We start from the raw sequence: 24,397 nt of genomic DNA, 5'->3' as shown, positions 1-24,397 counted from the left end.
GAGAACTTTTTAATAATACAGTCTAACTTCTTCCCCAAATATGGGTATTTCCTATGATACATGATCATCTGCCTATTAAAGTGGAAATATCATGAAATATTGAGTCAGCAGGCTTAGGAAATATCCTGATTCTACAAGTGACACTCTGCAGGAGATCTTGGACGAATCAAAATCTCTTAATATCTTCATTTGAAAATCGCAAGTACCACCTACCCTGGGGCTATGATTAAATTACAGTTTGTCAAAATGTTCCTTGTGAGATGTAAAATGCTCACAAAAAATTCATCTGTAATACCTACCATTTAAACAGGGCTTCAGTTTTGAAAAAGCCATTCTATTTTTAGAAATCGCCTCTTAGAGAGTTGTTTTGTATCCAACCTAAATCTACTTCCCCAACTTCTACCCTCTGGCTGTTTCTTCCAACTACTGTAGCCACACAGAGTATCTTCCCTCCCTGAGGAATTCTCTTTGGTGTCAACTGTCCCTCAAAGGATGGCCTTTTTCAGATCTTTCTCCCCTGAGGCTACCCTCTTCCGGAAGTATATCACAATGTCAATGTTTCTTTTAAAACAGAGCAAACAAAATTAAAAACTGTATTCTAAATGTCATATGAGTAAGTTCTGAAGAGTACCACTTTCATCTATCTGTTCTGGCTGCTTTCTTTTTATTGAGAAATAGAGACCAAGGCTTTGAGTCAGACAGATGGAGTCTGAAATTATAAATTGTGCCCTTGAGCAAATCAAATTCTTTTAACCTTTTGAGACTCATTTCATCTGTAAAATCTACTGGGATTGTTGTGAAGCACCTAACAGTAAGCCTAACAGAAAAGTATTACTGACGACTACTAACTTTCTTCTGTTAGTACAAGCTAATATTGCCTATATTTCTAAAAAGAACCTAACATATTCTTATCTTCTTGTTATATGAACCAAATCTAGTCAAGTGGCTAGTTTTTTTCTAAGCTATTATGTGTATTTTACCATAACTTTATTTTCTAAAACTAAGTAGATTTTAAGCATCAATGATATGCCAGGTGCTGTATCATAGATTGAAAATACAGTGGAGTAAGAATAGTTATAATAGGGTAACAAATGTGCTCTCATAGAGCAGTGCAGAGTGATTTAGAAGAGGCATCTAACCTTGACTTGGGCAGGACAAGAGTGACTTAGAGGAGGCTAAGCTGAAACTTGAAAGATGAGGAGGCATTAGAGTATACAGTAGAACTTTCTTACAGATGCTTTAAATCTCCTAGGGTTCATGAAGGTGTTCTAGAATGTTCATGAGGCATAATAGTATCTGTTCTGATTTTTAAACAGGTGTTTACATACTTTCCCTTTTAAACAACAATAAGAGCCTCCAAATGTATGAGCAATAATTAGTGGAAATCAAATGAGTTTGTTCATGATTCAGCTGCCTTGTGGATTTATCACTCAGCTGGATAGTCCTAGCCACCATAGGAAACTGATGATTCTACAGTTTTAAACCTTATTTTTAGGCATATATTGTTTAATTTATGCCAAAGGCAGCAGGCATTAGGAACAGTGATATCAAACTAATAAGTGAACCAAGAGCCTAAGTGATAATTCTATAAATTCACTTAAATACGCTTTTCACCAGATCCACAAATTTCCATTCATCTGATTAATATTCTTATAACAAATCAAGATGATTCTACTTTTTAAAAAGTCAGTGTTTACAACAGCCAAGACATGGAAGCAACCTAAATACCCATCAATAGATGACTAGGTAAAGAAGATGTGGTATACAAATATAATGGAATATTTCCCAGTTGTAAAAAAGAATGAAATCTTGCCATTTTCAACAACATGGACCTAGAGGGTATCATGCTTAGTGAAATAAGTCAGACAGAAAAGGACAAATACTGCATGAGTTCACTTAAATGTGTAATCTAAAAAGCAAAACAGGACTTCCCTGGTGGCCCAGTGGTTAAGACTCCGCACTTCCACTGCAAGGGTGCACAGGTTCCATTCCTGGTCGGGGAACTAAGATCCCGCCTGATGCAATGCGCAGCCAAAAGAAAAACAAAACAAATGAAGAAACATAACAAAACACAAACAGAGTCATGGGTACAGAGAACAAACAGGTGGTTGCCAGAGGGGAAAGAGGTGGGGGAAGGAAAGAAATGCGAGATTAAGAGGTACAAACTTCCAGTTGCAAAATGAATGAGTCACAGGCATGAATGTACAGTGCGGGGAATACAGTCAATAAGTATAAAACTGGAAGGAAAAAAAAAGTCAATGTTAAGAGGAGAAAAACATGATGATGGTCACAAGTAATTTAGCTTTTTGTACACCACTGTATGATATGCAGAGAAGTGGTTACAAATACATTCAAAAACCAGCTCTTAACACATCTTTCATGATAAAATAAGGAAATTATGAAAACAACAGTTTTTAAAGTATAAAGTGTAGGAATTCCAAGCACTTTTGTCCATTTTTGATGCTTCAACATGTTAAATTTTAATCTCGGCTTCAACTCAGACCTTTATATTTGCTGTGCCCTGCCTAGAATGTCTTTTCCTCACTCTCATGAAATAGTCCCTTTCTTCCCATTGTCATCCTCGATGCTCTTACCCGGCTTTTCTTCATAGAACTTTTAACTACCTGAAAGAATATTTTTTCTTTTTAATTTACTTGTTTACTGTGGTTAGTATAAGCATCTGTATCACTCCCTAGAATACTTAGTTTCATGAGGGTAAAGAAAACAGTGCCTGGGCAAAGAAAATAAGCACTCAGTGAAGAGTTATTGAATACCTTCATACCCCCTAATACCATCTCCATTTTACAAATGTGGAAACTAAAGGATGGAGATGTAAGTAACTTTGCCCAAGATCACAAAACCAGCAAACAGTAAAGGTGGGATTATGAACCGAGGCAGTCTGACTCCAAAGCCTATGCTCTTTAAGCACTGCACTCTGCCTCCTCAGTTAACTAGGCTGATTTCTACTGTATACATCTAAACAATCCTACGTGGTACAGAGGACAACAGTCTCTACCTCAAGACTATATGTTTTATCTTATTAGACACAGAGCTGCAACATTCAGATTCCACTTCAAGGTAGTGGATAGCCAACAGCTGTCAGCCCTTCAGGGTCGGCCTCAGGTGCAGAGAGCTGCCTTGCCCACATTCACACCCTTCACAGAGCAACCTGCACCGAGTGACTGAGCAAAGTGGAGGTATAAAGAAAGGCCCAGCCCTATCAGCCCAATGTGGGACGTCACAAGCAATAAATGCTCACTCCAGATCTCCCACCTGGTCAGCTGAGGCTTTGTCGGGCTTGCATTGCATTTGCACTTCTTCCCCAGACCAACTCTGTTTCCGTCCCCTTCCTTTCACATGTGTTGATCCTTAAGAAAATCTTATACACCAGACTCCTTTTTTAGACATCTGATTCCAGAGAACCCAAAATACTTACAATGAACAAACTGAATAATTACTTCCTGGATAACTGAAACTTAGACTCACACTTGAAGCACTACAATTTTGGGCCTGTTTTCTGTCTTAGTAATCTTGTAATTGGTTACTTTGTGAAATGGAAAAAACAATACAAAAGTGGGTTTAGAAAGCACGGCCCAATAGGCAATTCTCCGGCTAAGGTTCCCATACAACGAAAGCCTTAGTTTCTGAAAGGAACTTGCTCCTCCTCCTTCAGCATAAACCTTAGATACAGCCCATCACCACCAGTCACAGGAAAAGAAGTCTAAAGTACTATTTTCTGATATTGGAAAATATGTTTTCCTGGTCCATAAGTTTCAGGCTCCAACCTCTTAACAGGTAAACACTTTGAGAAACTTCCAAGCATCAGTCCAAGGTACTAGGCTTTCTTGAACATTAAAATTTGCAATTCCCACAGCACTGATATAAGGACACACACACACACACACACACACACACACATAGATAATATACTTCTAAAGCTTTTTCATCAAAGCACCCCAATTGCAGAAGAACAAGTAAGCACTAAAGTAATAAATACCTCCCCACCACTTCCCCAGAATCTTGACAGACAACAGGATGTTACAGCAGTCTACTGTAAGCAGCCAAGTTTCTTTGTCTGCTCCTGTATACCCTCTTAATCCAAACAAGTTTTGCCCTCTACATCATCATACACAATGTGTTTTACAAGAAAAATATGGAAGTGTTTCCTCCCCACAAATAAAATAAAAATGATAAATTAGGTAGACATATTATATTGACAACCACTGAATAGGGCAAAGCATATAGCAGTTTGATAGACATGGTCATACAACATACTAATTTGTATCCATTAACCACCCTTCATTGTTATCTATGAAAAGAGTGAAAATAAAAATACCCCACTAGAATCTTCTGCTTCACTACTGAATGCTTATGTATCTATGTGAAAAAGTATAGGCTTTTTTTTTTTTGGCCGCGCGAGCAGCTTACGGGATCTCAGTTCCCCACCCAGGGACTCAACCCATGCCCTCGGCAGTGAAATCGTGGAGTTCTAGCCACTGGACTGCCAAGGAACTCCCAACGTAGGCTTTCAAAAATGTTAAGACAACAACCTCCCAAAACAGTTTAACTTGCTATAAGCAAATGATACTGCAGGTCAGATTATACGGAAAGTTAATCTCATGCCAAATCTCCATAAGATCCAAACTATCATGATATGATTTAATCCTACATGAAGTTTTATGTGTTATGTAATAACTCCTTTCTAATACGATATGCAGCTATTATTGTTGCTTTCAATCGTTTAAAAAATAAAAGCATGATATTTACTTTAAAAACAGTTGCTTTCGCTAAAACAATGTGTTATATGTACCTGCGCTTGTAGAGAAATCAACTCGATTATATTTTTCAAATTGGCTTTAGCTGTTGGACTCCTCGTTTAAGGATAAAAAGTAAATGCAATTAAAACCAAGCTTCTGGGGACTTCCCTGGTGGCACAGTGGTTAAGAATCTGCCTGCCAATGCAGGGGACACAGGTTCGATCCCTGGTCTAGGAAGATCCCACATGCCACCGAGCAACTAAACCTGTGCGCCACAACTACTGAGGCTGCGCTCTAAAGCCTGCGAACCACAACTACTGAAACCCACGCGCCGCAACTACTGAAGCCCGCTCTCCACAACAAGAAGCCACTGCAATGAGAAGCATGCAAACTGCAAAGATGAATAGCCCCCACTCACTGCAACTAGAGAAAAGCCCACACACATAGCAATGAAGACCCAATGCAGCCAAAAAACCCCCAAAAAACAAAAAAAATCCAAAATTCTAATAGTCACAAACTGTAACCACCCCCCATATTTGTGAAATTAAGAAAAACCCAAGAAACAAAAACCCTGCTGTAGAAGGGGAAAAATCCCGATAGCACAGGCAACCATCAGGTCTAATGAGTCACCAGTCTCTCCCCCAAACACTGCAGAACGCTGCAGAGGCAAATTACACCAGAGGCCCACTTTTGTTCCTTCTATTTTACAAGATCCCTTACAAATTGCTATTGGTTAATGAAATTACCTAGTAATTTCATTACTCGAGAAATGTTTTCACTACCAGTCTTGGATGATACAATTGTTGGAGGCAAGGGTAGGTGTTATGTAAAAGCTAAATACCAAGGTTCTAAGACAAGATTTATTTACATACAAAATCCTTAATTGATACTGGGGCACTTCATTGATACTTAACATAACACTTGGAAATATACATCCTATCCAACTGACTGAAGACTATCTTTGGAAATAATAGATTTTTTTTTTTAAGATGAAGAACAATCTAGTTGATTAAAAGCAAATACTTATTTTCATACACAGTTTACCTTCTTGGAGAAAGGCATCAAGAATCTGTCTAATATTTTTATGCTTGCTATAAATTATAACCAAAGTTATAGAACTGGTAGAATTCCAGCTAATAGCACTACCTTATATTCATAGAGTATAGTACACAATCATTTTGTGAGGTACTTTTCTATTCGTTTTATTTAACCTACCTCCCTAGCAACACCATTAGAAAGGCTTATGTGGCAGATTAGCATAACTAGTTCCCCCTTTTTACCTTGTTAGCAAAACCCTAAATTGGTTCAAATTTTGGTAGACACATCAAGGTAATTCCAGGTCCCCTGTCAATGACTGGTTTGGAAATGAGCATGTTATGATGTTCTGACCAATAAGAGGTAAGGCAAAGTCTACTGGGAAGCTTCTGGGAATGATTTCTTTGCTCTTTTAAAATATACAGGCCATGAAAAACACCTTTTCCCTTGGGATCTGGTCATCTGCGTGGGACATGCAGCCATCTTGGGACCTTTAAAGAAGCAAATCTAAGCAGACAGGCCATCTTGCTAAGGACAGCAAAACTGAAAGACAGAAAGCATCTGGGTCCCTGTTGCCTTTATAACAAAACAGAAAGGAGAGGATTTCAAGAATAAATATTTTTATATGGTATACATATTTCATAGTGTTATTTTTTTAAAGGACAGGTCAAAAGGTTAAGAATAAAGGCATCTCTAAGGTCATTACTTAAGTAGTTCACAAAAAATTACTTGAGATGAACTACAAGGAAATATGCAGACAAAAGTGGGAATCAGAGTAGAGAAGTATAGAAAGATCACAGATGGCAAACTGGACTAACAGAATCAGAAAAAATTTATTCCTACTACAATAAAATTTTTTGAGGGCACACACAGATAACACCCTTTCACTTATTAAAATACAACTAATCCTGTAAAAGAGATAGTAAAGATAAAAAGCTAGGGTGGACAATTAAGCTGGGAATAGAATTCAAATCTTATTGGCTACATATTCTTATGCTTTGATGACAAGCTTATCCATAAACAATTTTGATAGCATTTCTAGAAATAAACAATCACAGATTCCTTTTACTTCAAAATTTTATAAATAAAATTGGGTTATACTGAGGTGATAATCCAAAGTATTAACCAGAATAACAAAATACTGTATTTAGTGTATAAGTTCTATGGTTTGAAATTTATAGGCTAGAAGTCTATGACCAATGGTAGAACTGTCATATGAACAGACTCATGTATCCCTGCCTTCAAGGGGCATAAATTTATCATTTTCTTACTCTCTTCCCTCCACATAGCATGGAGCCTTGCACAGCAGTAACTCAATAAAATGTTCTGATATTAAAAACAGATAAACTACTACTTGTTAAGCACATATCACACTCCAGGCATTATGTTAAAAAAATAAACACATCCCATTTAACCCTTAACAACAGTCCTAGGAGGCAGGTATTGTTTGATTACGAAATAGGTTTTGAGACTTTAAGCAACCCACTCAAGATTAGAGCTATGGAGTGGAGAAGCCCAAATTTAGTCTGATTTTAACATCTAAGCATTTATAATAATAATAAATAACTCAAAAGACCTTATTTAGCCAGTAGCTTTAACCTCTATTACCTTAAAAAAAAAAAAAAAAAAAAAGCCCAGGATGCCTCTTTTCCATTATTAACTGACTCTATGTTAGAATGGCAAAGAATAATATGCAGGCAAAAGGGAGAAGATGAAAAAGAGATGACATAACAGGTCATTCACAAACTAAAGAGCAAGTAGTATAACAACCAAGAATTGACTGTTCCTAGAATATCCATCTCCTAAAGAACTAAGATTTTTAAAGAACAACACACAATGCTGTGTTTTATTAATGCCTAGCTTTGTAACACAAACATAAATAATTGATACTAATAGTAAAAATAAATTTAACTGTGAAGTAAATGGGCATATTTGGAACTAATAAGAATATTAATGAAAACAGACCCAATACAATTTTGCTACAGGGAATAGTAGTAGAAAATTTCTGGTTAATAGACTGTCATAAATTTGGAATAATAAATTTACCTGAAACACTATCTGAGAAATTCCTCTTATTTTTCTTATCTCTAAGACAAAACTTATTAAAGAGTTAAAAGTTATAGTGAAGCTAACATTAATATCCCATAAGACTTCTATGTGAATTTTTAGAATATTTCTTGATTTCAGGTTACAAAGAAAAAAACGAGTTACTGATTTTATATTTTAACTTACCAAGAATGTAAACAGCCAAAAAGATAGCTAAATGATACAAACAGTAAAGAAAATAAGCATTTGTTACATACTTCTGCTTAAAATTTACTTTCAGAAGCAATATGCTTATAATTTTAAAAATACCCAAAGGAAAGTCTCACAACTTGAATACTGTTGACTTTGATGTTATTTCCTCACAATTTTTTATATAATTGTAATCAATACTACAATACAACTTTACATATTTTTAATAAGTATCATCTTTTTTTTTTGCGGTACGTGGGCCCCTCACTGTTGAGGCCTCTCCCGTTGCGGAGCACAGGCTCTGGACGCACAGGCTCAGCCGCCATGGCTCACGGGCCCAGCCGCTCCGCGGACGGGGCACGAACCCGTGTCCCCTGCATCAGCAGGTGGACTCTCAACCACTGTGCCACCAGGGAAGCCCAATAAGTATCATCTTAAACAGTATGATATTCCATTAAATGGATACCATAGTTTATGTAATAATTCTCTTTACAGTACCCCACTTTTTGTTATTTATATGTTTTACGGCTTCCCATTTTTTGCTATTTTTATTTTCTATGTTTTGCTAGTATACTTTCATTCACTTTAACTTACGGACTAGGTGAAGCCAAGGTAAGGCAACCAACTAAGGATCCATATGAATCCTCTTATGCTGCTGTCTCACAAGAGCAATTCTTACACACACTCTCCTACCTAGAAGTACTACCGTATTTCATCTAATGTAAGATACCATCAATTATAACATATTCCGTTATTTGATGTACTACTAAGAGGAAAACCAACATATTAAACTAAGACAGTCCAGAAACTGCAGGACAGACATTAATTTCAAAGGTATGAGATATGGGGGAAAAAAAGTGTATCCTAGAAACGATAATATATGGTATAAGAACTAAATACAGCACAATAATGTTTATATATAAAGTGGTCAGACTTGCCAACCTTTATTGGAATAAAGACCTAAGAAACAGAAAAACAAGACCTCTGAACTGCTAGCATGACAGTCTTAAAGCTTCTGCACATTGCAAGAGAACTTTCTATAGTCTTATTGACTCAATTTATGCACAATTAAAAATTATTACCTAATATTTTAGACCACTGCAGATTTAAAGTAACAAATCGTTAAAGAGCTACACTCAAAGAATAAATAGAAGAGACAAGGAAATATTTTATGAATTGATAAATGGCCATGAGAAGGACCTATAAGCATCAAAGAAAGGTCAATTTGGGTTTATTATTTTGTAAGAAATGTGGGAAGCAATTTGGCAATACACAAGGCCTTTAAAAATATTCAAACCTTTTGATTTGTAAATTGTACTTCTGGAATATATCTGACATGTGGATAAGGATTTATTTATATATGTGTTATTTATTTATTTATTTATTTATTTATTTATTTATTTATTTATTTATTTATTTCTGCCTGCCTGCCTGCCTGCACTGCATGGCTTGTGGGATCTTAGTTCCCCAACCAGGGATTGAACCCGAGCCCTCAGCAGTGAGAGCATGGAGTCCTAACCACTGGACTGCCAGGGAATTACCTATGTGTTTATTTTAACATTACAATAGTGAAAAACTAGAAATATCTTTAAAATCCAATAATGATAAAGAATGAAGTATTAGTTTATTTCAAATCCTACAGTCTTCCCCCCAAAAAGTATTTAATAATAACAATAACAATAATAATAATGAAATTTCTTGGGTTAAACACTCTATAACTCCAGGTTCACAGTGCCGAGGACTGTCCTTAACAAATTTTCTTCTGAGAGGATCCTTACTCTTCATGGGCTCTGAGCATTGCAATGGCTCTTCGGCTTTTGGACAGGTTTTCTCAGATAAACTGTCTATGAGTTGCCTTTAATTATTTTTTTTAAATGCCAACAGTCTTGTATGACAACTATCCCTTTCAAAAGCAGTCAACCCAGAAATTTTACAACTACTTAAAAAAAAACCTATTGCTCAAAATACCTAGAAACTTCTCTTGAAAACTGCCTACAATTACCATACCACTCTTTTGAATGTTAATTAATGAGAAACTTCCTTGATTGCTTTGCCAAGAAAATACATCATGAGCAGGCCAAACACAAGCAATGCATGTATTTGAGAATGATATACACAGAAGAGTCAGCGTCAGCAGTGTTGCGGTAAAAATGCTACTACACCTTGTGTTATAAAATCATGCTTACATATTCAAATGGATCTGTCCTGTCATTTATTTCATGGATGGGAAAGAAAAGAAAGAAGATTCACAAACTGTGTGAAGGCTTATTAACTCAGTGTTTAAAAGGAACCATCACCCTAACTAGGTTTACCTCCAACTAAGGAATTCATAAAATCTCTGCCATAAAATAAAAAGATGACGTAAAGCATAAACTGGAGACAAAAGAGGAAAAGAACCCTGCTTAATATATATAGGTGAAAAAACACCTCACAATCTGGATTTAAAGATATGACTTCAGTCAAAGTCCACAGACTGAATTCAGAGGGCAAGAAATTTGAGTTTCTAACAGTCTGCCTAGTATTCTATGATTAATAACAACCAGGGTTTATTTAACTAAATTGGCTGTGGGGAGAGAAGGACTTAATCACAGATGGAGGTTTTCAATAGTATGGTTTGCTAAGGAATTAACTTCCAGTTCCCCCTGGTATGTGCTCACAGCCTTCAATATTGTTCTACTGTAGCATTTACCACTGCTGTAATTAAAAATCTGAGAACAGAATTTTTCAGTGTCTGTTTCTACTGCCAGACTTTAAGTGTGAGGAAAACAGGGACCACACCTGCTTTCTCCAATGAGTACCCCAATTAGATAGTAAAGCGTCTTGACACATAGTAGGCAATTACTAAATATTGCTCAGAGACAGTCTGGCAAAGGTGTGTGGGAAATAGGCATACGCCTTCACTGACTGAAAACTGAGACAACCCCTTTGAAGTGCACTGAATACACATTCTGGCCTAATGCCCAACAGCCAAGGTTTTAAAAATCAGTATTTACCTGAGGCCAAAGCTGAAGCCAAATATTACCATCATAGAATGACCTTTTGATTTAAAAGAATAAAAATGTTTGTTAAAAGTTTAAAATGTTAAAGTTTTAGTGGTTATTTTATTTATTTATTTATTTATTTATTTATTTATTTATTTGCAGTACGCGGGCCTCTCACTGCTGTGGCCTCTCCCGTTGCGGAGCACAGGCTCCGGACGCGCAGGCTCAGCGGCCATGGCTCACGGGCCCAGCCGCCCCGCGGCATGTGGGATCTTCCCGGACCAGGGCACAAACCCGTGTCCCCTGCATCGGCAGGCGGACTGTCAACCACTGCGCCACCAGGGAAGCCCTTAGTGGTTATTTTGTTTGATGTTATCAATGCTAGAACACCAAATAATTATACAAAGAATAGATAAAATCTTATCTCCATTATTCTGCCTGGTATTATTATTTAAAATTTTACAAACAAATATTAGCTCAAAAAGGCTATACAGGGACTTCCCTGGTGGTGTGGTGGTTAAGGATCTGCCTGCCAGTGCAGGGGACACGGGTTTGAGCCCTGGTCCAGGAAGATCCCACATGCCGCAGAGCAACTGAGCCTGTGTACCACAACTACTGAGCCTGCACTCTAGAGCCTGAGTACCCCAACTGCTGAGCCCACGAGCCACAACTATTGAAGCCCACGTGCCTAGAGCCCGTGCTCCGCAACAAGAGAAGCCACCACAATGAGAGGCCTGCACACTGCAACGAAGGGTAGCCCCCACTCGCCACAACCAGAGAAAGCCCGTGCGCAGCAACGAAGACCCAGTGCAGCCAAAAATATAAAAATAAATTTATTTTTTTTAAAAAAAGGCTATACAACCACACACAGAAATGGACAACTGACTAAAATGGAGACTTTTACACAATTAAAATGATGGGCAAGAGATCTGAAGATATACTGCACAAAGAAGATCCATGAATGGCAAATAAATACATGAAAATATGCTTAATATTAGGAAAATGCAAAGGAAAACCACAATGAAATGCCACTCTATAACTAGCGGGGCTAAAATTTTAAAAGACTGACCACAGGAAGTGTTGGTAAGGATGTAGAACTAGAACTCTCACTGGCAGTTTCTTAGAGAGTTAAGCATACACCTATCATATGACCCAGTCATTCTACTCCTTGGTATTTACCCATGAGAAATGAAAGCTTATGTCCAAACAAAGACTTTTACATGGATGTTCATAGCAGCTTTATTCGTAACAGCCAAAAAGCAGAAATACAACCCAAATATCTATCAACAAGTGAAGGGATAGACAAATTGTGGCATTTGTGGTATACAGTGAATACTCAGCAATAAAAAGAAATGCATCATAGAAACATGTAAAAGTAAGAGGTATGTCCCCCCGCCCCAGGGAAAGGGTTCCATTTATATAAAACTCTAGAAAATACAAACTAACCTACAGTGATAAAAAAGAGATCAGTGGTTCCTTGGGGATGGGCAGTGGGGAGGTATAGAAGGAAGGGATTACAAAGAGGCATGAGGAAATTTCTTTTGAGGGTGATGGATATGTTCACTATATTGACTGTAGTGATGGTTTCATGGGTGTATACATATATCAAAATGTTGAACAGTACACTTGAAATGTTTGCAATTATGTCAATTATACCTCAAAACTTTTTTTAAAAAGTACAATGTATTGACAATATGACTCCTGTAAGGGCATAATGCTTACACAGAATACATCATATTCACTTTTATTTTTACTGGTCATCTAACAGTTACAGAAGACTACATGATGCTATGTATGCCTATGATGCTAATAAGAGAAACTTAACCCTAGGAATATTGTAGGAGGAACAGCTGAAAACCACCACACAGGCTTTTGTCTGTTTAGAATGAACTAATGTGGCTCTTGATAAGGCTGTATGGGCACCCACTTGTCCAGTCAAGTTTGGCAAATCCTGAGAATTTCCACAGTCCCTTAACAGCTCAGGAGTATATTACTCAGAAATGCCTCTAAAGTACTTACTCATCTTTGTTTCAGAACAGGGCTTAATGGCAGTATCTTGTGTGAGGATTTAGGAATATTATCTTGAACTGTTGAGCCATGAGGCATGAGGCATAGAAGGGTTTGTCCTCCAAGATTCAGGCTCAGCTCTAATATTTTAGGTATCAAAGTTGCTATGGTGCAATGATTCATTTGGAGGGTGAAGGTAGAGGGAGTTATTGTCTGTTGTTTTATTCTTCTCTGAGGTAGAAATAGTTTACAATAAAGAATTAATAGTCTTTATCATTGCCTATTTTTAGGTACTTCCCCCACCCTCCTTATCCAACAGCATCTTTGGGTGAGGATGAGATCATATTTAAAACACACACACACCACTGAACAATAGCAGGTACTATAAATCTACATTCAAGCACTGCAGGTGTACCAAGTTGGGACCTGAGCATTCTGTATTTTAAGTGTCTGCTTTGGATCACACTGAAGAGTTTGGGTGTCACTTAGCCTATTCTTTGGATTAATAAGAGATACTTTTCTTTCTTGAAACAAGTATTTTGGCAAAATACTGAGGACAGAACAGAAGTATGTTATATTCAAAATAATCTGTGGATATTGTAACTCATCTTAATAAAGTCCCTCACTGTCTGATTCTGCATTACCTAAGACTAGGACTTATAGAGTGACAACCCATTTTTCACAAGATACAGTTATTCTTACATTTAGCTAGCTATCACACTCTCAATGTTCGTATTAATTGGCAATCTGATTCCCTATGTATTATTTGAGAGCTCTAACATAATTGTTTTGGTACATAAAATCAGCAACTTTCACAAGTATTAACAACTGTAATATTTTACTTTTAATAATTTACATTCAAACTTCAATTGACAGAATTTCAGTGTATGAGTCACATAAACAGCACTTCAAGTTATATCTAGAATGTTTATTATTATTTTAAAGTAACAAAAAGTCATGACATTTGTCAGACCTTGTCCTCATACTGACACTATTATATACTGATTAGATATGGGGTAACCTATGCTATCACATGACGGGAGATCACACGTAATTCAGGGATGCTAGAAATGTTAAAGGCATTCAGCTATTCAGCTTCCCGAAGACTCAAGCTAAATGGGCAGATTTTGGCAAAATACTGAGGACAAACCTGACCGTCAGTGCGTCCCTAAATTGGAAAATAATTTGGCAATACCCACCAAAATTCAAAATCCTTTGATCCACTTCTTCCATTTTTAGGAATTTACTTTATGTGTACAAAATGTGCTATTAACAAAATAATCTATTACAGCACTGTTTCTTACAGCAAAAGACTGGAATGTCCAATAATATGGAGACTACGCAGTTAAATAACTTTTGGTAGTCTGAGAGCTGTGGTGTTAAGATAGTAATCTCTGGAAAAAGACTCTCTGGGTTCAACTCCAGTGTCCTATTACTTATGAACTGTGTGACATTGGTGGGCATTTAACCACTCAAAGCCTAAACTGCCTCATCTGTTAAATGGGGATAAAAATAAGACCTATTTCATAAGGTTGTTGAGAGCCTTGAATGACTTAATTCAAGAAAAGTGCCTGATACAGGAGTAAACTCTCAAAAAATTGTTGTGTAGGATGATGATGGTACATTAGTACAACTGAATACTAGACTATTATTTAAAAGAATGTGGCATCTTTAAATGTATCAATGTGGAAAAATCTCCAAGGTAACACTGTTAAATGAAAAATGTAAGGCCTGAGAATAACATGACAAGATGCTACCTTTGTGAACAAATACATGAGAAAAAAGGGTAAGGATGGAGAGAGGGGGAGAAAACGCACACATGTATGAATATAAAAATTTTACTGTATTTGTACATGTATTATCCGTTCAACTTAGTTAAAAATATTGAGTGATTCGATGAGTGCTAAAGCAATTAAGCCAAGTGATAAAATTACTATATATAACTAATTAACTGAGCAAAGAGCATAGTAACTAAATAATAATGGCAAATATGTACATGGCTCTTATTATGTAACAGTCGTTGTTCTAATTACTTTTCTTATATTTTTCATTTAATCCTCACAACACTTAATGAAATAAATATACTCTTAATATCCTTATTTTAAAGCTGAGAAAAATGCAATACAGAAACAAAAGAAACTTCCCCAAAGTCACACTGCTAAGAAGTAACAGAGCCAGCGTTTGAGCCAGTCTGGCTCCAGTACCTACACCCCTAACCTCCTTGCTTGCTATGTTGCCTCTCAATACTACTCTAAAATTACTTTTTATTTACATATATCCCAACTCTTTTCAAAAGGAATTTGTACATTCCTCAAATAATGAAAAACAGAACTCCCATATGATCCAGCAATTCCACTCCTGGGTATTTATTTAAAGGAAACAAAAACACTAACTAGAAAAGATATATGTACCCCACTAAGTTCACTGCAGTATTATTGACAATAGCCCAGATATGGAAGCAACCTAAGTGTCCATCAGCAGAAAAATGGATAAAGATGATGCGGTGTGTGCATACAATGGAACATTAGCTGTAAAAAAGAATGAAATCTTTCCATTTGCAACAACAGAGATGGACCTATAGGGTTTTAGTGAAATAAGTCAGAGAAAGACAAATACTGTATGATTTCAGTTATATGTGGAATTTAAAAAACAAATGAACAAACAAAACAGAAACAAAGTCATAGATACAGAGAACAAACAGGTGGTTGCCAGAGGGAAGGGGACTGAGGGAGGAAAGAAACATGTGAGGGAGATTAAGAGGTACAAACTTCCAGTTGCAAAATAAATGAGTCACAGGTATGAAATGTATAGTGCGGGGAATGTAGTCAATAAGTATGTAATATCTTTGTATGGTGACATGTCGTAACTAGACTTATTGTGATTATTTTAAAACGTATAGAAATATCGAATCACTATGTTGTATAGCAGGAACTAACATAGTATTTGCTTTAAGTCAATTATACTTCGAAAACAAACAAATTCATAGAAAAAGAGATCAGATTTGTGGTTACTAGAAATAAGGGAGCAGGGGAAGGGGTAACCGGATGAAGGTGGTCAAAAGGTACAAACTTCCAGTTACAAATAAGTGCTAGGGATGTACTGTATAACATGATATATAATTACATTACTGAATGTTAAATATGAAAGTTGTTGAGAGTAAATCCTAAGAGTCTTCATCACAAGAAAAAAAATTTGTTTAACTTTCCTTAATTTTGTATCTATATGAGACGATGGATGTTTACTAAACTTACTGTGGTCATCATTTCATGATGTATGTAAGTCAAGTCATTATGCTGTACACCTTAAACTTATACAGTGCTGTATGTCAATTATATCTCAATAAAACTGGAGGAGAAAAATGTGTACAGTTTACAGTAAAGAACATATACATAATTAAGTTAGTAAAACTGATAAGGAAAAGGGGGGAAACAAAAAATATCAACATGAGAAACAAATACAAATTCTTTAAGCATGCAACAAATTTCACTCTAAAGCAGGGGTCCCTAACCCCTAAGAACCCGGCTGCACAGCAGGAGGTGAGTGGCAACAGGCAAGCGAGCGAAGCTTCATCTGCCACTCCCCATTACCGCCTGAACCCTCCCCCCCAACACCTGCCGCCACCCACCCCATCTTCGGAAAAACTGTCTTCCATGAAACCAGTGTGGGATGCCAGAAAGGTTGGGGACCGCTGCTCTAAAGCATCTGTTATTTTCTATTACGGCTTTGAATGATATATTAATTTTAGATTCTTAAAAGGACTGAAATCAAGTACTAAATAACTTAATTTTGCTTCTTTACAGGCATTCTTATTTGAAGCTTTCTACGGAGAGTTAACGTTGTATCTAGTTTTTTTATTCATCAAAACCCAAATGTGGACTTTCCCTTATGCTGACCGTCAAACGATTATGTCAGGCAATAGACTCCATAATTGTACATTATGCTCTATTATCTCCAAGGCAGAAAACATTTCTGGAGGACTTAATATCCATACCAAAAATAAAATTTGTAACCCTATCTGGTAATGCCTATCACTTTTCTGTACATTTTTAATGACAACTTCTTATTGGAGGCCCATGGGTTATCACATACACAAAAAAATTAAGGAGAATTTATGGAATTAGCAGGGTAATTTATACACTTTCCCCTCAGATACCTAAGTAATTAAGACAAAAAAAATTTCAGACAATTGCCATTTCTGGCCATTTCAAATGGAATCCTTCCTTTTGTTAATTCCTTCTTTGCCCTAAGAGATCTTTTACTTTTAATTAATTAATTAACTTATTAATTAATTAATTTCTGGCTGTGTTGGGTCTTCATTGCTGTGCGCGGGCTTTCTCTAGTTGCTGCGAGTGGGGGGCTTCTCTTCCTCGCGGTGCGCGGGCTTCTGCTGCAGAGCACAGGCTCCAGGCGTGTGGGCTCAGTAGTGGTGGCTCGCCGGTTCCAGAATGCAGGCTCAGTAGTTTTGGCACACGGGCTTAGTTGCTTCGTGGCATGTGGGATCTTCCCGGACCAGGGCTCGAACCCGTGTCCCCTGCATTGGCAGGTGGATTCTTAACCACTGTGCCACCAAGGAAGTCCCTTCTTTTTAAAAAAGGTAGTTTTTTCTAATTACAGAAACACTACATGTTCATTGTAAAAATAAAAACACATAATACAGAAAAGGGTAAGAAAATAAAAACCACCTAAAATGCCCATCCATGTAGTGAGGTAACCACTAAACCTACACTTTGGTGACTATCCTTTCTGCAATTCAACTTGTACACATATGCACAAACATATAGTTTTATGCATGTGTTATTGTGAATACCCTGCCTTTTTTCCTTTGTCTGTTTTCTTTTGCTTACTTCCTCCTTCCAGTGTTGACAATCATATAGGCATATACAAAACTCATGGTGTTTTTCATCCGTTTAACAAAAATGGGATCTCGTTACATATATTTCTCTAAACTTTGCCTTTCTCACTTAAGATATATGATGGATCCTTTTAGGATGTATTTGGAAATCCTTTCGATTCACCAGTATGGATTTAACTCCTACTTTTTTTTTTAACTCCTACTTTTAATGGACTTTAAAAACATAAAATCTATAAGTTATATATCAATACCCCCACTGGCAGGCATTCCCTTTGTTCCCAAGTTTTTGCTACTTCAAACACTGCTTTAATCGACATTCATGTGAACACTTGCTACTTACTGGTGTTTTTATTCTAAGGAAGAGTCCATACGGTGGGAATGTTGGATGGAAGAATATGTATTTTTAATATTAACAGATATTGCCTGATTGTTTACGAAAAAAACTAACAATTTACATCTCCACTAGCATTTTATGAGAAAATCCTTTACCACACATCCCTGCTAGCGGTAGGTTTACCACTTAATTTCTGCTAATCAGAAAAAAATTTTCATTGTTAGTATATTGATTACTGGTGAAGTTATACATCTTTTCGTAAGTTTGTTGAATGTTTGGATTTCTCTTGAAGTTCTGGTCATATGCTTTACCAATGTTTCTACTGTGTGGACTTTTTCTTAATATGTAAAAGTTCTGACAAGTGTTAACTCTATCTGTTATACATATTTCAATTTTTTTTCAATCTGATTTTTGCCCTCTATTTTTGCCATTGAAAAATTCTTCATTTCTATGTGTTCTCATACACCTATGTTTACTTTTATGACTTTCAGATTTCCTATCTTGGTTTAAAAGGTCATCACTACATCTAGATTGTATATATAAAAAAATTTTAGGAATTAATATTTTTAATATTTTATTTTAAATATTTAAGTTTTTAATCCATCTTGAAACTAGTTGGTGCATATGCTGCAAAGTACTGGCTCAAGTTAATTTCTTCCAGACAGACAAGCTGTGTCAGTTACATTTACTATATATGTCCCCGTTTTACCCACTGGATTCAAATATCACTTCACCATGTATTAAATTCTTTTATATGCTGGGATTTACTTCTGCTTTTTAAAATTCTGCTGAGCTTACAGAGGCCTAAAAACATACCTGCACCTATAAACTTAAATAACGTATTCAGTTATCTGGATAAGTCAAAACATTTTCACTTAGGATATCCAAGTAATTAAGAAGAAATCATCATTTAAATGCCGAATTCTCCATACCAAAGTAAAAAATTATTGCCCAAAGCAATAAATAGTTTTTGTAGGAACTCAAATATAAATTTTAAAACTTTCTTAAATCTCCTAATCTAAGATGACTTATTTTGATGCATTTCTGTCCATCTTTTTCAATATGTATACACAATCATTACCACACATACAGTTTCTATATCATGCCCTTTCTTCAATTTTATGTTTTCTAATTTAGTCTTCTCTATTTTATTTTTAAATAAACACTTAAAAGAATTAAACTAAGAAATAACTAAAACAAAACAAAGTCTGGTTGTTTTTCATTGCTCAAACACATGAGGAGCTCTTCTGCATTATATCATGCATTACCCACTTTATTTTCAATGAAATAAGCTTAACTATTTTTCAGAAAAGAAATAAAACATGGCATATTGTTGATATAATTTTTAAAAAGGTTTGTCAACGGAAGAACAACCGTTTCTACAGATAGCATTAAGATTCAGAAAAACACTGAAAATTTTATTGTAGTAGCTAGTCATAGTATTGACACCAAAAAAATAGCAACAAAAAAAACATGGGTTAAATCTCAAAATATCTATGAAATACCACCAATTTTGAAGGCTAAGTGCAGTTGTGAAATTTATTAAACAGAGCGAACTACGAACAAATATAAAGGGGCGTTTCAAAAAAATTAATCATTAAATAATTTTATTCACAGCAGTAACTAATTCTAAAGATGACTTTAATAGTTACAGGTAAAAATAAAGATTTATTACTATGAAAATATACATCTATTTCAGCTATCTTTATAAACACACACAATGTATATTATTTACTATACATATAATATGTATATACTATATATATATAAAATAATACACTTATATAAACCGAAGTCACTTTCAGTTCACAACAGGAAACAAAGAAAATAGTAAACTTTTAAAGTCTCTACAGAAAAATTAAATGGAAAATATGGTTATTGATCATAATTTATTTCACTATAACAGAAAACTTGACATTAAAGACACTAAAGAGAATATTCAATAATCTCAATAAAATCTTTCCTTAGAACAAATGAGTTATTTTTTTCAGGACTAAGGTGAAACATAAACTCATGATAGCTACACTTCAATTATTGTTTAATTTACTGATATTTTCCAATACAAAACCACTAAACCTTGTGAATCATCAACCTAGGAAGGGAAAAATTTTACTCTAGTTCACGTCTCCATTGTGTTCTCTATATTCCTATGTCTACTTCAAATGAGGATAAAAATAAGGCATAAAAACATTTAGAATAAAAGCCAGAAATTTTAAATATAAGCTAAACTCAAAAGTTCCACCTCTATAGGGTGGTATAATTTTAATATATTTCTATAATCCATTGTAGGGATAATAATTTAGAAATACAATACTTCCTTAAATTGATTCCACATATGAATGATCACGAGCTCTGGAAAGTCTTTATATAGAAAATATTAAGTCACTGCAGTTGCCAAAATAATAGACTTTATGTTGATATTTCTTAGCTCCTATTAATAAATATATTTTAGAATCTTTGCTAGAAGTACATTTTTCTTGCTATTTTTTGGTAATAAGCCTCATTTCAAATTCTACTCCTTACTCCATACCCCAAACTTGTTGCTCAATTTTATAGGATATCTAAAAGTCTCCTTTAGAAATTAGGTATATAAAATCAAACTAGATATCAGCAAAGTTAATTTTTTAAATGTACAAAGTATGTACTAGGTCCTCTGCATCATGATCTAATTTAATAGTATCTGTGGCATAGATTTAAACACAAGGAAATTTAAGCTTAGATTAAGTAAATTGTCCAAGGTCACACAGCTTAAATAAGTGGTAAGGCCAGACTTGAACCCAGGTCTATAGATCAGGAAATACCACTTAGTTTAAAAAATACTTTCACATAGATTACCTAGGGTTTATCTCACTTGAAATCATAATACCCTTGATAGAAAGGTTCCTAAGTATCAAACCATAAGCCCCCATCCCCAACTTTACTTAAAAGCATATAGCTAAAGTGGCAGTACTTAATGATTTTCTGACTTTTAGTCTAGTGCTATATCACGTGTAGCCTGTACAGTGCCTCTTTCTTCAATAAGCACAACTCACTCCTCTTCCCTTCCCTATCATGCAAACACATATGTTGTGAAAATAAGTTGATCACTACATTAATAAAGTCCATCTGAGGTTTATATCTATTCTATTGACCATGATTTGGATGGTTACTATTAACAATTTATATTTGAAAGCTAATACCTAGTGCATAAACTCAGTAGGAGCTATGATCTGCAAGAACTTTAAAAGTAGTTTAATCTCCCTGTCCAACTGTCAAGCACTCATTCAATAAACAATTTATTGAATGCTTATCAAGTACTTCTGCATCCTGGTGCTAAAGACACAACTGTAGAGACACTGTCCTTGAATTCCTAGGAGCTTTACAGTTTACTAAGGAACAGCCCAGCAAACAGTAATTAAATACAACGTACTAGAAATGAAAATAGAAGAATAGAAAATACTGTGTAGTAGTCTATAGAAGTGAGTGCCTAGTTCTGCCCACAGAGGAAGAAAGGATCTTGGTGGTGGCCATAATCTACAAAGGCAGTGACATATAAGAAAGACCTCAGAGTAAGCACATAAGACATGTCAGGGACCTGAACACAAAAACCCCCGTGTGCCCTTTAATGTTGGACTACAGCATAATTCTCTAATGAATGTTAAGATTTCTACATATAGGGAATTCCCTGGTGGCCCAGTGGTTGGGACTTCGCACTTTCACTGCCGGGGGCCGGGGTGGGGAAGGGGGGTGCCGGTTCAGTTCCTGGTCAGTGGTCAGTGAACTAAGAACTAAGATCCCATGAGCCACGTGGCATGGCCAAAAAAAAAAAAAAAAGATTTCTGCATATAATACTCATAGATGGATAAAAAGCTCATCTCAGAAATGGTTTCCACACTTCACATCACTTGTTTGTGCGTGTAAATCGTGTATAACATCAAAGCTCTTTTTCAAATTCAACTTTAGTAGCAATTTAGTCACTAATTCCTGCTGCCAATCTTCCAGATTTCATTAGTGGTCTAAATTATTGCTTTTGCAAGTTCCCTAAAATCAGAGGAATTGTGAAGTAAAATTGCAAACTCATTCAACCTCTTTCACATTGACATTTTCTCCTCTAGTACTCAATCCTTTTTAGCCTGTTTTCTCTATTCCATTTTGGTCTCACCCAGACAGGACTGGTTTGGACTTCAAGAATTCCTCTTATTTGGTGGAATGTTACCTGGTCAATGAAGCAACACTGCTTACATTTTTCTCTCCTCTAGTGATCAGGGAACCTCACTCTGGAGCAAACTAATGGATAAAACTATATTTATATCGGTAGCAAGCATACCGATACATAAACATAAACAAATTAGTGCTTTTGTCCAATATAGGTTATATGCACAAAATGCTAAAACTGTAAATCATAACAGTGGCCTTCGTCATTACTCAGAGAAAGCAAGAAAGATCTTTAAGGTTATGTTTTCTAGTAATGAGCATCAATAAGCAAGTTTCTCTATTTTGAACTTACTATAAAACATTTTGTTAAACTGATATTACTCTAGAATTTTAACTTCCCCCTTAACAAAATAAGACCAGTTTATTGCAGAGAATTTGGAAGATACCAGAAAAACAAAAATAAGCCAGTCATACCCACCACTCAAAGATAATGATTCCATCTTCCTCATTTTTCAGCTGTCTTTTTAATGGATTCTTCAATGACATGGGTTAGAAAACTCTAAGGCTTAACTAAGAATATAATTTTTTCAGATTAAGAAAAAGTAATTTAAATTTTAAAAATCAAATTTGTAATTTCTGTAAGGCCTTTCAATTTAAAAGAACCAAGGGACTTTCTGAGTTTGCAGTACAAACAAGAGTTTAACCCCAAACAGAAAAACACTCTTCCCTAAGGCACATTGTTTGGGGTCAAAACATTGGTTACTATATTACATGTGAAAAGGGAGTACACTGGGTTGGGCAAAAACCTAAACAATCCTTTCTGCACTTTCAGAAAACACTGTTCATCAAAATCTGAAGAGGTCACCTGGAGCTTTACAAATGGGGAAAGCTAAGGAGGGATACAAATGCTACTTAACATAAATTTACCACTAGTCAAGGAATTGACTGGGAGTGGCAATTAAGTAGGATTTTAGGGAGAAATGGCAAGAGGATGTCAAAGGCAGAAAATATGAAGTCAGCAACATCTCGACTTAACCTCCTTACCTTTAAGTTTATGGTTAAACACATTAGTTTAATTATCTTTCCAGCCCAATTAGTTTCTGAAGAATTACTTCCCTTTCAGGGAGGTCACTTTTCCATAAGCTAGCCTGGGTCTCCTGCAGATCATGACATCGCAACACCATCTTTCAACGCCTCCCCATTCAATCTAGACTGTCGCATTACCAACACCTCCTGTTTTGAAAGTAGTATATATTTATTCTTTCAACTGTCCTCTCCTTTTCTGCACCATTAAGTCAGAGAAGAGAAAGGTAAACGGCCACCTTTTACCCTTCCAGATCCATTCAAAGCTTGTGGACATCTATAAAACGCCTCTCGCAGGGATGTCAGATAATAACTAAGAATTAACTGAGAATGCACATTCGGAAGCAAGCTTTACAGTGACTCCGCAGTGAGGGCCACATCGGTGACATTCTCTCCTAAGCCTGTCTCACAGGAGACGCCTCTGCCTCCGGGGTTTTTCCTATCTCCCTGCTCCCCAGCCCGAGGCTGAAGGTAAAGACCTTACAAGGCCTCTGCCAAAGAACAGGGGATTGAGACCTGGAGGCTACTGAAGACCCCGAAGAATGCCTGAACCAACCACTACCCGAAGCCCCAAAGACTCGAAAGGGGAACCATAATGGCGGCACTCACCCCCAGCCCCGGGAAAGGTGGACATGTGAACTCCTAGGTTGCAGGGGCGACCACAGTGGGGGAGCGGGTGTCAAGATAACTGGAGAAATTAGATCGCCGGTGCAGGATGACAGCGAGGGGAAGCCCGGGACAGCAGAGGCCACCATTCACACTCTCTCTTCTCTTCCTCCTCCCACCTCTTCTCTTCTATCCCAGCCAGCCTCCGGTCACCGGTCGCCACTCACCTGCCGGGGCGCGAGGTCCAGAAACTCTGCCGATCACCTACCCAGAGGCTCTGTCACTGTGGGAGGGGAAGTCTTCAGCTGCAGAGGGGGGGGCGGGTCTAGACAGTCACGTGACCCCGGGCTCCGCCCTGTTCTCCCCAACCGGG

At 36.4% G+C, this 24,397-nt stretch overlaps 1 protein-coding gene across 1 annotated transcript in view; it reads right to left on the bottom strand.

Annotated features, from left to right (window-relative positions):
* The window catches only part of ATP6V1A (ATPase H+ transporting V1 subunit A), a 61,271-nt gene extending 36,926 nt beyond the window's left edge, over nucleotides 1-24,345 (bottom strand). The window contains exon 1 of the mRNA XM_081235631.1: nucleotides 24,252-24,345. The gene's annotated coding sequence lies outside the window, so the exon portion shown is untranslated. The remainder of the gene's footprint in view (nucleotides 1-24,251) is intronic.
* Nucleotides 24,346-24,397: the final 52 nt, after the last annotated feature.

The sequence above is a fragment of the Mesoplodon bidens genome (assembly GCF_964165515.1).
Source record: "Mesoplodon bidens genome assembly, chromosome: 5".
Classification (NCBI taxonomy): domain Eukaryota; kingdom Metazoa; phylum Chordata; class Mammalia; order Artiodactyla; family Ziphiidae; genus Mesoplodon; species Mesoplodon bidens.
The sequence above is the reverse complement of the archived record's forward strand: the minus strand, read 5'-3'. Positions and strand labels throughout refer to the sequence as shown.